Here is a 15,959-nt window from a genome sequence, read left to right as displayed (position 1 = left end):
AAGAAAGAAAGAAAGAAAGAAAGAAAGAAAGAAAGAAAGAAAGAAAGAAAGAAAGAAAGAAAGGAAGGAAGGAAGGAAGGAAGGAAGGAAGGAAGGAAGGAAGGAAGGAAGGAAGGAAGGAAGGAAGGAAGGAAGGAAGGAAGGAAGGAAGGAAGGAAGGAAGGAAGGAAGGAAGGAAGGAAGAAAGAAAGAAAGAAAGAAAGAAAGAAAGAAAGAAAGAAAGAAAGAAAGAAAGAAAGAAAGAAAGAAAGATACTCTTGATAATTTTCATGGAGAAGTTGAGAATTGTGCTTGATGGGTGAGGTTGGGAGTAAGGGACACTTTAGGCAGAGGCATAGAAAGGTAAATGTGTGGGGCACTGAGCTGCCACCGATGCAGTCATTCCATGAAAACTAAAGAGTGACTGTGTAAGGATATTAAGAAATCCCATCACAGGCCATGCCCAAACTAATCCTAGGATTCTAAAAAAAGATTCTGATCTGTTCTTTTGTTAGAAATGGAGTTTTATTCAGAGGCAATACGATGCATTAGGAAAAGTGTTCAGACTCGGGAGTCACAAAGATCTGGGTTTAAATCCTGCTTTCTACGCACACCAGCTGGGTGACCCCGGGCAAGTTGCTTAACCTCTCTTGGCCTCAGTTCTTTAACTGGAAAATGAAGAGATTGGACTCAGTGGCCTGTAAGTTTCTTTCCAGTTCCAAATCTATGATCCTACAATCCTACTTTGGATGCCTCAGCTGTGAACTCTGCTTAGAGATTTTTAAATCATGGCTCTCTGGTGATACCATTAAAAGCATCTGGGAAATGATTTCTGTACCCGAACCAACATCTATATGATATTGTAAGGCCACTGTCACACTCACACAAAGGCTAGACAGAAAGGGATTTGCTTTCCTGTATCCAGTGTCAGTGATCACTGGCTAGGTCTCAGCCATCACATGTGGTGCAATAAAAATGATAAACTAAAAAATATTACCACATTCTCTGGCTGAAATCAAGCCACCCCATCTCTAATTCCTGCACACCACAAGAGTCATTTTGCTGTTGTGGCTCCCAGCTATTGCCAAGGGTGTAAAATTTCTTTAAATTTAACTTCAGTCTTTCTGACCTCTCTAAGACCTTGAGAGAGGCATTTTTGCCTTTTCGGGCTAGGTGAGGATAGGAACTGTTCAGACTAAATGTGAATGGCACAGACAGAGCTTATTATCTGGACAAAATAAGCCTGGAAATTGAGAAATTCTGTAAAATGAATTATTTGGTGTCACTTAAAAACCCATAAATTTGATGAGATGACATATAAAGATATGAAGCAGATCTTGGGCATTTTCATGCAAATATACAGGCTTATTCTATGAAATTTTTGCTTGGACAGAAGTTCTTTGTCTCATTGATATCAGTTTCATATTAAAGGACCTGTCCTTGAAAAGATTCCCAAGATGAAGGGAACAAGTTATTAATACACTTTTGTTTTTTGGGGTTTTTTTTTGCTTTTTGTTTTTTGTTTTTTTTTTAGTGAGGCAATTGGGGTCAACAGCTAGTAAGTGTTTAGTGTCTGAGGCCGGATCTGAACTCAGGTCCTCCTGACTTCAGGGCCGGTGCCCCATCCACTGTGCCACCTAGCTGTCCCCAAGTTATTAATACACTTTTAACCTTTTTAAAAAACATATGTACATTTTTGTTTTAGCCAAGAGTTGTAGAATATTAAAGCAGAATTTAAACTTTATAATGTCTACTCTTTCATGCATGGTATAGGATCACAATAAATTCATGAATTAAAAAGCATTTATTAAGCACTGACTATATGTACTTACAATGATACACATACTTCCTTTCCTTCCTTTCCCTCATCTTTCTTTCCTCCTTTCTTCCTTAAACATTTCTAGGACCTGGGAGGAGTATATAGGTAAATAAAACTTAGTTCTTATACCCAAAAAGCTTATAGCTGTGCAAAGAAGACAAGACATGAATCTGCCTCCAGACACTTACCACCTTTGTGACCCTGAGCAAATCGTTTAACTTCTACCTGCCTCAGTTTCATAGCAGCATCTATCTCCCAGGGTTGTTGTGAGGATTAAATGGGATCTGAGATGATATTTGTAAAGCACTTTGTAAATTTAAAAACTCTATAAAATCTAATAATTATTATTATTTATTGCTGTTATTATTATAGTAATAAACTTTATCATTTTCTCAACCATGCGTAGCTCATGTTCCAACCAGTTCTGAACATTTTTTGGTCTTGGGTTCAAACACGGGGATTTACAAATTATACTTGATCTATCTGGCTAGCTTACCTATCCCCCTTCTCTCTGACCTTCTCATTTCAGGAACTGAGGTCTATTGAGGACTTAATTAGGAACTGAGGTCTATTAAATTACCTTCCTAACAGACACAGATGAAGAAGAGCATTAAAATGATGAAATAATTGTGACAAACACATGGTGAAGTAACAGAAAAACAACATCCTCACACATTCCCAAATGATTTAAACCTAGAGCCATGGTTCCAAAGTGGGGGAATTTGACAAACTGACAAGTCTCAGCATGACAGTCTGAAAGTCTGTGTCTAACAGATCACCTGATGCCCCAGTTGCAATGTAGTTACTAGTTGGCAGTTGCGGTATCCCCTTCGTAATCAGTATACCTAATTTTTAGCTCCATGTTTAGTAAAACAAAAAAAAAATCTTATTTCTGCAGCTGCTCATTTTTAGAAGCATTTCTTGCTGCTCCTCCTCCTCCGCATAAACCTAAGTTTTTGATCTACTTTTTTAAGACTCCCATTCTTCCATTCACAGATATGATAAAACTGCATTGGGCCCACATCCTTCATTGGAAATTATGTTCAATGTTTTCTGCAAATGAGCACTGTATACTCTGGGCCCAGGAATTCTGTGAAATGTAATGTTTTCCCCCAACTTGGCCACACCTGCTTCACAGGCATTTATGATCTCATTAATCTGATAGATTTTAGACATAGGAACATGATTTAGAAGGTATGGCAGACTTCCAGTGAATATTCATTTGCTTTCTCCTCTGGAAAGACAACGACTGAGAAATGTCAGTATTTTTCCTTGAAAGGAAGGTCTCCCTGCCCTTCCTTACGACACTCTCAAGAGATGAAAAGGAATTACTGTGGATTAGCTCTGCCAAGACACAGTTTTTCTGTCTGTTCTGTCTGCCTTTCCTGATACATTCAGTTCAATAGAGGATTTTCTAGGAAAGTAAATCTAATTTAACTTTACCATAGCACAGATAAACTTTTGAAGTCTTGATGATCTAGCCTCTAGGACACTATATTTCATCTTCTCTCTCTTACTGGGGTCCTCCAGGAGACAGGGCTAGGCATGAAATCCAAATCCACTTATTTTGCATATTTTATGGAATGATCTGAAGGAGGAGTTTGGAACTACATTAGATAAAATGATTTGGGGATTACATTTTCTCATTTGGTATTGTGTCATGACTCACCTCTGATGGATAATGGGGGATCTTCATAGAATCTTAGATTTGGAAGGGACTTCAGAGACCTACAGGCTGGCCCATACCCATCCAAGCTTCCCCTCTACAACATCTCTAAAATTTTCATCCACTAAAGCCCTCCAGTGACACAGAAATCACTACTTCCTTTAGATGGCAAAGTAGTTTTGGATGGCTCTGTTGAGAATTTTTTTCTAAGTGACTCAAAATGTGTCTTATGGGTGGAGCTTTACACCCATAGCTCCTTCCTTCTTGTCTAAACCACTTTTCAATGACTTATAGGTATCTACTGTGCCCCTTCCAAACCTCTTCTCCAAGCTAAACATGCCTACTTCCTTCACTAATCTCCATACTGACTTATTATTTATAGGAAGTAATGTTGTCAGTGTTGGAAAAGGCAAAAATAAATTACTTGGAATATAGTCCAATCCTGGGCTCAGGAATGACTGGGCCTGACCCTGTTTTTATCATTTCCTCAGTTCTTTGGAAGACTTTTGTCTGAACAATTCAAGTAAAAAGATGATCAACTCTTTCTATCGTGCTGCCTAAAAATGGCCAACAAGAGAAGAGAATTAGTTGATATATCGTTTTGAGAGCTTCTTACAGTATAATTCTGAATTTCTGTTTGATTCAGATAAAGGCTATCTGAAGGGGAAAAAATGCTATTTCAAGCATTTTGGTTAATCCACCACCTGTTTATGTAGTTGTAAGGGGTCAAGTTTCCTATTCTCACATCACTGAAATTCTAGGCTGTTCCCCCCAGAATGAATGAGTAGGTGATTATAATGACTACACACATAGACAATAAAACACTACAATAACACACTATACTCTGTATATTCTGCTTCAAGGAGGAAACCTCTAGAATTCTGGGCCATTCTCCTTTGGCTTTGACATCACACCGTTTCCTGATTTGTCTTCATTGCAACTTGCACTATTACTGACATCTTTCTCAGCACAGCACTAAAGGGGTCCTTGCCACAAAACTGATGAGGTTAGTATTTCCTGATTTACCACAGAAGCAGGAGTCTTGGAAGGTGCTTTTGCGACAGATTGATTGAACAAGGCTGTCTGCATCAAGGGGGAAACAAGCCAACACACCATTTCCCCTTTATTAATAGAGGCACTTCAGCTGGAATTTCATGTTCTAAACTTGCTGCTGCCACCACATTTTTTATTTCTCCATGGACAGACACTTAAAGCATCAGCCTGGTCCGTGAACATCTGGTCTTAGACTCTGGCTTTTGTGATTTCTGATGGGTCCGACGGAAATTGGAATAGACACGTCATTCTACTACACAGTAGAGTTTGTGGGGAAATGGCAAAACCAAAGAGAACAAGAGGAGAGGAATGGGGAATGTGGATAAAAAGGGGCAGAGGGTCAATTTACCTTCACTGAGCTGTCAAGGGGAGGCACATATATACTTCCTAAGAGTATGATTCTCAGTTGGGAGTTTCTCACTGTTGTTCAGAACTATACAGTGAAATCAGAAGCCTTTCTGGGGAAAAAGGATAATCCATTGATTCAATATTAAGCCTGCAGAGAAAGAGATTTCCTATCCAGGAAACTCAACTAGTGCCTGTAAATGTTACATCTGCTTGCCCAAGAAAGCATGAAGGAAACAGCAATGTAACACCATACTCAGAAACCATTCACAAGTCAAAACAAAAGCAGTCACTCAGCTCGGCTTTATAGCCTGTGTGTGCAGCTCACAAAGCTGAAACCTGACTCAAAGCAATTATCTCCCCAAGTAGCACATGTGAACAATGTGGTAAAGGTAAAAGGCATCTTTCTTTTTGGAAGGTTGAATGCAGACAGATAACTGTCTGCTTCAGGAAGATCTAAAGTATGGAAATCCAATTTGATATATTGGAAGGTGGGGGAGTCACATGATCTGAGTTCACCTTGGGCTCCTTTCCTGATAATTCTCCCAATATGTATTTTGGTATTTCTTTGAGGATGTATGAACCTGACAGTGATCTAGGGATAAGTACTTGAGTAAGGGGAACTGAGGAGAAGAAATATAAATGCTACCAACTTTAGAACAATGAGAAGTGATGAAAAGTCATCTTAGTGATAACAATATTAGTCAGCCGGAAATGCTTTAATTGCCAAATGAAATTTACCTTCTGAATTTTTTTCCAAGGATATATACTATATATAAAGTGAAGCACACCTTTTTTGGGAAATGGGTTCCAGCTTTGATCTCTGTGATACTGGGAAAGTCATGACCTCTCAGAGCTGAAGTTAAACTATCTGTAAAATGATGGGATGGACTAGAATAGCTCTAAAATCCTTTTTGTCACTAACATTCTAATTCTGCAATTCTACTCAGCAATCATTTATTAAGGGACTACTGTGTACCATTCACTGCGTTGGGTATTGGGGCAGAAAAAGACAATAATGGAATACAAAGATTCCATGGTCAAAGGTTCTAACAAGAAGAAAAAAAAGCATAGGCTATGGACCCAGAAAAAATACTGGCTGTTGTCCAAGAATCAGCCTAGCTAGTTTGGGGGGCCTCTACTAGAAAATACTGGCCACCTTTTGATTAGTTATTTGCCCACAACATTTCCCAAGACACTCTTTTCTCCTTACTCCAGGTATTTTCTATGCCTGTAATGTACTCCCTCCTTAGCTGTTCCTCTTGGTTCCCTTGGCTTCCCTCAAGTCCTGGCTAAAATCTCACTTCTTCCAGAAGTCTCCCCTCTGTTCCAGTTTGTCCTGTACTTAGCTTCTTTGTACATGGCTGATTGTATGTTTTATTCTCCACTAAACTGGGAGATCCTTGAGCAAGGACTACCTTTTACCCTTCTTAATATCGCCAGGAGTTAGCACAGTGCCTGGCACATAGTAGGTAGGCACTTAATACATATTTATTGACTGACTACCTAGATCTAATTATTATTAATAGCTAGCATTTATACAGTGCTTTAAAGTTTGCAGACAACTTTACAAATATTATCTTATTTAATCCTCACAGAAACCCTATAAGGTAGGTGCTATTATTATTCTCAGATAGCTTCTTATTTCTCATCCAGCTGTACTCACTTGGGACTTTTTCATCAACAGGTAGTTTCTGCACCTCTCCTCTTCTCAGTTTTCTTTCTTTCTTTTTTTTTTTTTGTGAGGCAATTGGGGTTAAGTGACTTGCCCAGAGTCACACAGCTAGTAAGTGTTAAGTGTCTGAGGCCGGATTTGAACTCAGGTCCTCCTGACTCCAGGGCTGGTGCTCTACCCACTGCGCCACCTAGCTGCCCCTCAGTTTTCTTTTGCACATTGTCTCCCTCCATTAGACTGTAAGCTCCTTGAAGGCAGGGATTGTCTTTTTCTTATTTAAAACCTCAGTTCTCAGCACAGTGACTAGCACGTAGTAGGTGCTTAATAAATGTTTATTGATTGTTGATTGCCTGTCCCCATTTTATACAGGTGAGGCACCTGAAGCTGAGATCTACTGATAAGGACACATAGCTAGAAAATGTCTATGGCAGGATCAGGATTAAGGTCTTCCTTACGGCAAGTTCAGCACTCTCTCCACCGTACTATGTTATATTAACTGCCTGTATGTATCGAAATACAGAGGAAATATACCTTGAATCTTTGCAGAGAGTGTCCTTCTAAATGAAATTTAAGATCCTTACAGTTCTTAAGTATATGATGAGTAAGCCCTGTATGGCAAATTTGAGCTCTTTTAAAAGAATACCGGGGCAGCTAGGTGGCGCAGTGAATAAAGCACCGGCCCTGGAGTCAGGAGTACTTGAGTTCAAATCCGGCCTCAGACACTTAACACTTACTAGCTGTGTGACACTGGGCAAGTCATTTAACCCCAATTGCCTCACTAAAAAACAAAAAAAAAGGAATACCTAACTCTAAGTAGGCAATTAAAAGAACTCTCTTTTTTTAATTGCCCCAAATCCTAGGAAACTTTCTAAATTTACTGTGGGAATTTCAATTTCCTTCACAGAAAACACAATTTAACAAAAAAAGAATGAGAAACTTAGGTGATAGTAAAAGGAGACATCTATTCATGTGAGCTATATTTCATAGTAAGAAAGATAGGTATTTTGAAGCTACTAATGCTATATAATTTAACATTTTCATGTATCTAGTTTCTTCTTCTGTGAAGTATTTTGTTATTTATACAGATAAGAGGTGAAAAAAACCACACATAGGAGTCTCTGACCTAGCTCAACACAGAAGTAATTGCATATTAACACTTCTATTTCTCATTTCCTATCTTTATATTGGTTACTTGTCCCTATCATTTTTTGATTTGTAAATAAGAAGCTCAGGTTTTGATGGGAGATTTTTAGTGAGCCCAAAATGGGAAGGAGATCAAGATGAAAAAGGGAGATAAAAATACCACTTGTAGAAGTAAAATAGGCAGTGACACCTAATGAAGCTGGGCCTACAGGATCTCTTAAATGATGAGTCTTTTAGGAAGAATTAAATCATTAGAAAATATTAAAGCTTCATGGACCGTGAGGAAAGAAGGACCTATTATTTAAAAAATCTCTGGAACTGTTTGCCCCTATATTTTTCCTCTCTTTGGAATCATCAAATTCAACCCTTGCTGATTCCTTGCTCTTAACTGTTAAGAATTAGGTGATTGTAATTCAGAAGAAACCATCATTTAACTCTATTATCACTTTCCAGCTTTTGTTCTACCTCCTTCCATGTATGGCAAAATTCTTTTAATGTTTTATGAAACACTTGCTAACTCCATCTATTTCAGTGGATATTGGGAGAAGGGGACATGGAGATGAAGGAGAAAGCATACTAAGGACACAAAAAAATGGAATCTGTTTTTAGTTCAGTTAGTTAAAGAGGAACAAGAAGAAAGGAGATTGCTTCTTGGGATGGGTGGAATTATAATGGAGGGTAAAGAAGGAAGAACAATTGAATTCTTAACATTGTTTTTTCCTCCTCTACCAAGGAGAAAATTACTGGATTAGAAAAGACAGAACGAAAATAGCTAATGGGATGATGAAGTTCAAAATAAGTAGGGAGATAATAAGATATCACCTCACTGCCCTTGTTGACAAGGTCACATGAAGTATATTCTAGGTATTGTAAGAAAAGTAGAGAGGAGCACTGAGTCACTAGTGATCCTTAAAGGTTTGTAGAGGACTATAAACAAGAGAAAGTCTATAGTGGAATATTCCAGTGATCTATGATTGGCCCTATACTGTTTAACATTTTTAATTGGTTAAAGGCAAAGATGGTAGGCTTATCAAATTCAAATATGACAGAAATCTAGGAATGAAAGCTAACATGTCAGATGACAGAATAAGGATACAAAAAGATCTTAATAGGCATGTTGGAATGAATTAAGATAAAATGAAAAGTCTTACACGGGTTAAAAAATCAACTTCACAAATATAAGAAAGGACACATGTAGACAAAAATTAATTTCATAAATATATGAGGCTTTTTATGGACTTCAAAACCAAGATGAATTACTAGTGTAATATGGTAGCCCAATGTCTAATAAAAATTTTTGTTGTTGTTCAGTAGTCCTTCAGTCATGTCCAACTCTGCAAGACCCCATTTGGGGTTTTCTGGGCAAAGATACTGGAGTGGTTTGTCATTTCCTTCTCCAGGCTCATTTTATAGATGAGAAAACTGAGGTAAATGGTGTTAAGTGACTTGCACAGAATCACATAGCTAGTGAGTATCTCAGACCACATATAAACTCAGGTCCTCTTGACTCCAGGGCTATTGCTCTATCCACTGAACCACCTACCTGTCATCTAATATGATTTTAGGTTGCATAAAAAAAAGATGCAATGTGTAGAATTAGGGAGATGATGATCCCATCATACCCTGTTCTTATTAGATCACAACTAGATTGCATTCAGTTCTAGATACTTTTTATGAAATCTTTTTTTAGAAAAGAGATTAATCATTGAGAGTGTTCTAAGGGAAGTTACTATGATAGTAACAAGCCTTGAGATATTTTTTTAAATAGGAACTATTTTTTGTTCTGTCCCTAGAACTGAGCACAGTGTTTTCATAGCCAAATTGAATTATATCTAAAAGCAAGGTGGTAGTGTTCCATCCCACCTCTTTCAGATTTCTTCTATCAATAGGCTTGAAGACCACTATTCAGATATATGGTAAGAGGTGTAATTATTCAGGTATGGGTTGGACTAAGTGACATGTGCGGTCCTTGCCAACTTTGAGATTCTGTTTTGTGACCATCTATTCTACTACATGGCATTTTAAATTTCTGGAATTCATGGGAATTGCATTCTAAGAAGTTCAGAATCTCAATTCCATAAGCATTATCTATGCCAATAAAGAAAATATGTCTGCAATGCTCAGTTAAGAAGAGTAATGAAGGCAGCCTGTTCAGGTGCCTTTAGAACTCACAGAAAACCCAAACCGTAAAAGCAAATAGTATTTCTCTTAAAAAACTAGATAGAACATTGGTGTAGGCCTATGGATGTTAAAGCAAACCAGCTGGACAAGGCATTAGATGAATGACTATATGGCTACATTCATTTTAAGCTAAGCCTAAATTATATTAGTGTCAGGATAAAGGCCAAATCAGAGCTAATGTTCCAGCAGTACAGAGTAATTAGCAAATTCATTAATTATAGTCCTGTTTATTTCATATTATCAACTCTAATCATTTGTTGCTTCAAATTAATCTTCTACTGACATTACAGTCATCAGTATCTGCCTGGATAGTACATTTGAATGTTCACAAGTATGTAAGTTTCAGACTTTTTGCATCTAGCAGAAAGAAGGAGAGAATTAGTCATCTATTGTCTCACAAACACAGCAAAGGGTTTTATATTCCATCAAGTATAAAGGTCATACATAATTGGTGAATTTGCTAATAGTTCTTTCCTACTGCTCATGGCTCTTTAGTCAGTAAAATCAAAAATTTCCCATTCTAATAAAATATCTCTCTCTCCATTATTAGGGGGCAGAAAGAAGTCATTACTGCAAGGATGGCAGTTCTGTATTCTACATATGGCCAAGATAAATATTTTGAAGCAATTTCAGTGCAAAGTGCTATAGACATACAATTATGGTGCCTATTAAGGAAACAACAAATGACAAAAAAGGTGTTAATTTTCTTCTGCATGACCCAATCAGAAGTGTACCTGCTAGGTCAGCTTTGAATCTGCCTTTTCAAAAAGAAGTCAGTACTGCTTTTTCGAAAAAGTACAGAAACTCTACTGGGGAGGAGAGGTATGAAATAAAGCCAGAAGGTTAATATAAGCAGAGTGGGAGCAGAGGGTTATCTTGGCAATTAGGGACTCCCCAGGAGGTTAATTATACACACCAAGAGTGAACGACTTCACAAAATGTTTCATGAGCATTATGAAAATTTGTGCACAACAAAGGGTTTCAATCTGTACTGTCAACGGGGTAATTTCTTTATCTGGCAAGTCGAATCTGCCTTCACTACATGCTTCAGAGACTGAAAAATAATGGAAAGACAGTTAAGCTATGATAGAAATAATCTAAGAAACTAAGAATGGTAAGCAAGTAGGTCTTATTCCATTCAGTGTTGGGTTTGAATAGTTCAAGGTAAATTAAAGTTATTTCCTATCAATATATTCTTATGTTAACAGTTTGGCCATCAAGGGGGTGAAGGGGCACTTAGGTGGCACAGTAGATAAAGCACCAGCCCTGGATTCAGGAGGACCTGAGTTCAAATTTGACCTCAGCCACTTAACACTTACTAGCTGTGTGACCCTGGGCAAGTCACTTAACCCTCATTGCAAAAAAAAAAAAAAAGAAACCCCCAAAACAAAAACAAAAACAAAACAAGCCAATAAAGGGGGTTGTGGGTGGTGGTCTCTTTCTTACTTATTGCTGGCAAGATTCTTGCCACGGCCCTCCTTAATAGGCTGATCTTTCACCTGGAAGATTATCATCTATTTAAGAGCTGGCGTGGCTTCAAAAAGGATTGGGGAATGGTCAATATGGTGTTTTCTGCCTGACAACTTCAGGAGAAATGCCTGGAGTAGAACAGAAGTGTTTACACAAATGTTCATCAAACTGACCAAGGCCTGACAGTCATGAGGGCCTGTGGAAAATTATAGCAAAATTTGGTTGCCTGGAGAAGTTAATCAATATTGCATGTCAATTTCATGGTGGCATGCTTGCCCAGGTTGTGGATAATGGACAATGTTCTCGTGCTTTCCTAGTCGCCAATGGAGTAAAGCATGCCTGTGTGCTTGCTCCCATGCTTTTTAGCATGATGCTTCCTGCAAAGTTTTCAGAAGCCTTCAATGAGCACAAACAAGGCATCCAGGTCAGCTACTGCACTGAGAATAATTTAACTTGAAAAGCTACAAACCAAGACTAAAGTGGAGGGCAAGTTGGTGCATGACTTTTTGTTCACAGATGACTGTGAACTCAATGTGGCCTCTGAGGCTGAGACACAACAGTATATGGTTCAATTCTCTACTGCTTGTGCTAATTTTGGTCAAACAACACCAAGATGTACACAGAGATGATGAGGTTGACATACATATTACCAGAAAAGAGCCTTAGAATTCTGACTCCTAGTCTACTGCTGACTACTGCCAAAATTAATAAAATAAAAATTATTTAAGACTTTTATGACTTCCATTTCTTAACCTGCTATTTTGCAGCAATAAGTATATCTCTTCTTTCTGCCGTTGTGTATTGTTTCTACTATTTCATCTGTCTTGTTCACTTCAATTATAATAAATATCACCATTCCTCAGAGTTTCAACTCAAATGGAAGCCAACACCAAAGTAGGTAAAGTCAGGAAACAACCTCCAAAATTATAAGTTTTATAGAAACTGAATCTTTCAATTAGGAGATGTATGAGAATACTTAACAGACACCCAAAGAATAATATATTAGTGCTGTCATAACCAAATGTTTCTGGGCTGGCAACAATGATATTAAAATTGGAATCTCTAGGAGAAATACAAATTAAATAAACTATCCTTTATTTATTTTATAATAAACACAAGTACAAAATGTGACTAATGCATGAGTGGCTTCAAGATTCATCAGGAACAAAACGTTTGCTCACTTTTATAAATCTAAAGAAATAAATCCATTTATAGCTTGCTATGCATTAAAGCTAGCCAAAAGTGGCACTGGTCTAGTATAAAGAGATTTTGAGGTTGGCAGGCCCGGATTAGAGTTCTATCTCCATTACTCACACAAGCTATGAGACTTTCCAGTAATTAATTTAATCTTTTCTAAGCTTCAGTTTCCTCATGTGTCAAATGAAAGTAATTCTTTATCTCATAAGGTTATTTCAAAGAAAACACTTTTTAAACTGTGAAGCATGATATAAACTATTGTCATTATTTTGGTGTTGTCTCTTTTAACATCTTTCACCATGCAGTAGTTCTAGGCAAGTTGTTCTTTTTTCTGGAAGATTCTACTTTGTCTTCCCTCATGGCTTGTAGGATTACTACAAGATACTGGAAAGTAGAGATATTGGGTCTTTCCCCTTATTCTAAAGCTGAAGAAATTATCTTGTCCACATGTTCTGTTAAACATTCCAATTTCAATTAACATCAGATTGTCTCTTTTTCACTGTTTTTGATAGATAAATCTTCTATATAATTTAAAAGAAAGCTACATTCCAAAAGTTTAACAATAAATTGACTGAGCACTCTGCAGGATGTCTACCTCCACATCATTCAAACCCTGGAAAGTATATTTAAACTCTGGCTGTAAGCTCCATCCCACCTCATGCTCCATGCAGTATTTCATCACCTGGGGTATGTGAACTTTATTTTTTTAAAAAAAGATAATGACTATTTCATAGCAATTGGTATCCATTACAAGGTTATCTTAACTTAAGGTTAGGGTTATCTTAACTATCTTGTTTAATGCAATTAAAAGCATAATTCAGAGAAGGGGTCCATCGTTCACCAGATAACCCTTGTTCCAATCCAGCCCTAGAAAAGGAAGAAATGCAGGATTCCCTACTACCACAGAAGTCCACTTCATCATCTCATCATTCTTGATTACTATTCATGCTCTGATCTTGGTGACTCAGTTTTTAAGGGGTTGGGTTCCTGTCTCTTGAAACTGATTGACTGAACGTCAATATTCCAGGTCCCTGATAGCAACTCATGTGCCCATATGGACCTGTATTCATAGACCCCAGTTTTTTACTTCTGCTGCTTATTTGCTCTGTTCCTTCCTAGAATGATATCCTATAATTTGGATCTAGCCCTGAAATTTACTTGTATGAATAATGGAGAAGGAACTTTAATCCAGGCCTACTAACTCGTCTCTCCTTCAGAATTACTAAGCACATGCTTTATTCCACTTTCAGACTCTCATTCTTATGTGACCATTCTTAAATTACAAACCCTTAAACTGTGGGCCTATTCTGAGATCCCTGATAGCAACCTCATGGTTATATTTGAACCATATTGAAGCAACCTGATTGCTGTAAGAATCCCGAGTTTCACATTCACTTGTTCAGAACTCAGAATGATCTTGTAAAGTAAAACTATATTTTAAATGGTAGTGAATGAGGTTCCCAGATTAGTTTGTGAAAGCCCACTTAAGGAACGAACAGCCTAACACAACTTTCTCAGCGTAGCTTCCAAAAGCTCTGAGTCATTTCTGTGCCAGCATGAATGACAGAGAGTCCTACTGGTCACAGTATGACCAGAGTGGAGGAGAATTGGGGGAGAGAGAGAGGAACACATGGAAAATTGGTGGCTGATTTAAGTGGACAGAAAGTTCCATGAGAATCATCATGTGACATGACAATCAGAGAAGCAAAATAGACATCTTTCATCAGAGGCTAGGTGACCATCTGTCAGGGATATTCTAAAGGAGCTTCTTCTACAGGTACAGGTAGCACTAAATAACCTCTGAGGTCACTTTCTTTGGGGGGGGGCAGGGCAATGAGGGTTAAGTGACTTGCCCAGGGTCACACAGCTAGTAAGTGTCAAGTGTGTGAGGCTGGATCTGAACTCAGGTCCTCTAAGGTCACTTTCAACAGTGTGACTCAATTTGGTGATTCGGTGATAACCTGAATGAACTTCTCAGAAGTATTTCCCTGGGGCAGCTAGGTGGCACAGTGGATAGAGCATCGGCCCTGGAGTCAGGAGTACCTGAGTTCAAATCCGGCCTCAGACACTTAACACTTACTAGCTGTGTGACCCTAGGCAAGTCACTTAACCCCAATTGCCTCACAAAAAAAAAAAAAAGAAGTATTTCCCTACCCAAGAGCCAACCTACTTAGTTATATCTTATACTAGAATTCCTCCAGAGATATTCAGTGGCTCTGACAAAGGAATATTCTACTTTTTAGCTGAGGGTTGACTTTCCAACTGTTCAAGTGAATGTCCTCTATAGGGGAATTTGATGTTTGTCTTATAAATTAAAATAGTATACAAATACAATATAAACTGTTATTATTTGGCAAAAAAATAGGATCACTCTGGAAGAGTTAAACTCATTTCCTACTTAGTATATATTTTTCTTTCTTTTTTCTTTTTTTTTCTTTTTTTTTCAGGGCAATGAGGGTTAAGTAACTTGCCCAGGGTCACACAGCTTGTGTTAAGTGTTTGAAGTTGGATTTGAACTCAGGTCCTCCTGAATCCAGGGCTGGTGCTTTACTTAATATATATTTCAAAACGCATGCAAACAGCTATTGTTTACACCCAAAGGTTACATTGTAAACATCTGAGATTTAGAAACAATGGTTTTTCTCTCATTTCTACCTCTTGACCTCTCTGGCTTCCTTCAAATCTTGGCTAAAGTCTCACCTTCTACAATCTCCTTTAATGTTTGTTATTTCAATTATATAACAAATATATAAATATAATAAAATCAATACATCGATTATCTTGCTTTATTTTGTTTGGACATGGTTGTTGGCATATTGTAGCAGTGATCATTTGGGGGAGGAAAGTAAGAATTTTTTTTTGTATCCCCAGTGCTTTCCACTGTATGTGGCACATAGTAGCTGCTTAATAAATGCTCACTGAGAAATGGCTACTGGTATAGAGATATAGAAGGAATTAAAAAAATACTCTGAATTTTAAAGAACATTGTTGGACAACTCCTCAAGTATGATATCTGGAGTACAGTGTTCAGTACAGGGCACCACATTTTAGGGTTGACAATTGACAAATTGGAAAAACATTTGTGCTTGCCAGTTTAAAATTATTTTTAAGAATTTAGTTGTCAAACACAGCTTCCAGAATCAAATATAAAGTTTTAGAAGCATGAACATTGATGGATGGAAACATTAAGGAGCCTTGACATATGCTTGTATTCTAAGCCCTATTCTTTATATAAAATATATTTATACATAAATATTTGCATAATTTGTATATTTTACATATGCTTTTATATACTATGGGCCCATTATATCTTGAGCAGACCAAAATCACAGTATTTTCCACAGATATCAACAAAACTTTAAACCACCATTGCAAAATAATAACAGTACTTCGTACTTATAAAGCACTTACATGCAACTGAGAAAATAGAT

The 15,959-nt window shown here is 37.5% G+C and overlaps 1 protein-coding gene across 1 annotated transcript in view; it reads right to left on the bottom strand.

Annotated features, from left to right (window-relative positions):
• Positions 1-15,959, bottom strand: part of LOC122747862 (protocadherin Fat 3-like) — a 773,714-nt gene that overhangs the window by 203,822 nt on the left and 553,933 nt on the right.

The sequence above is a fragment of the Dromiciops gliroides genome, chromosome 3 (genome assembly GCF_019393635.1).
Source record: "Dromiciops gliroides isolate mDroGli1 chromosome 3, mDroGli1.pri, whole genome shotgun sequence".
NCBI lineage: Eukaryota > Metazoa > Chordata > Mammalia > Microbiotheria > Microbiotheriidae > Dromiciops > Dromiciops gliroides.
The sequence above is the reverse complement of the archived record's forward strand: the minus strand, read 5'-3'. Positions and strand labels throughout refer to the sequence as shown.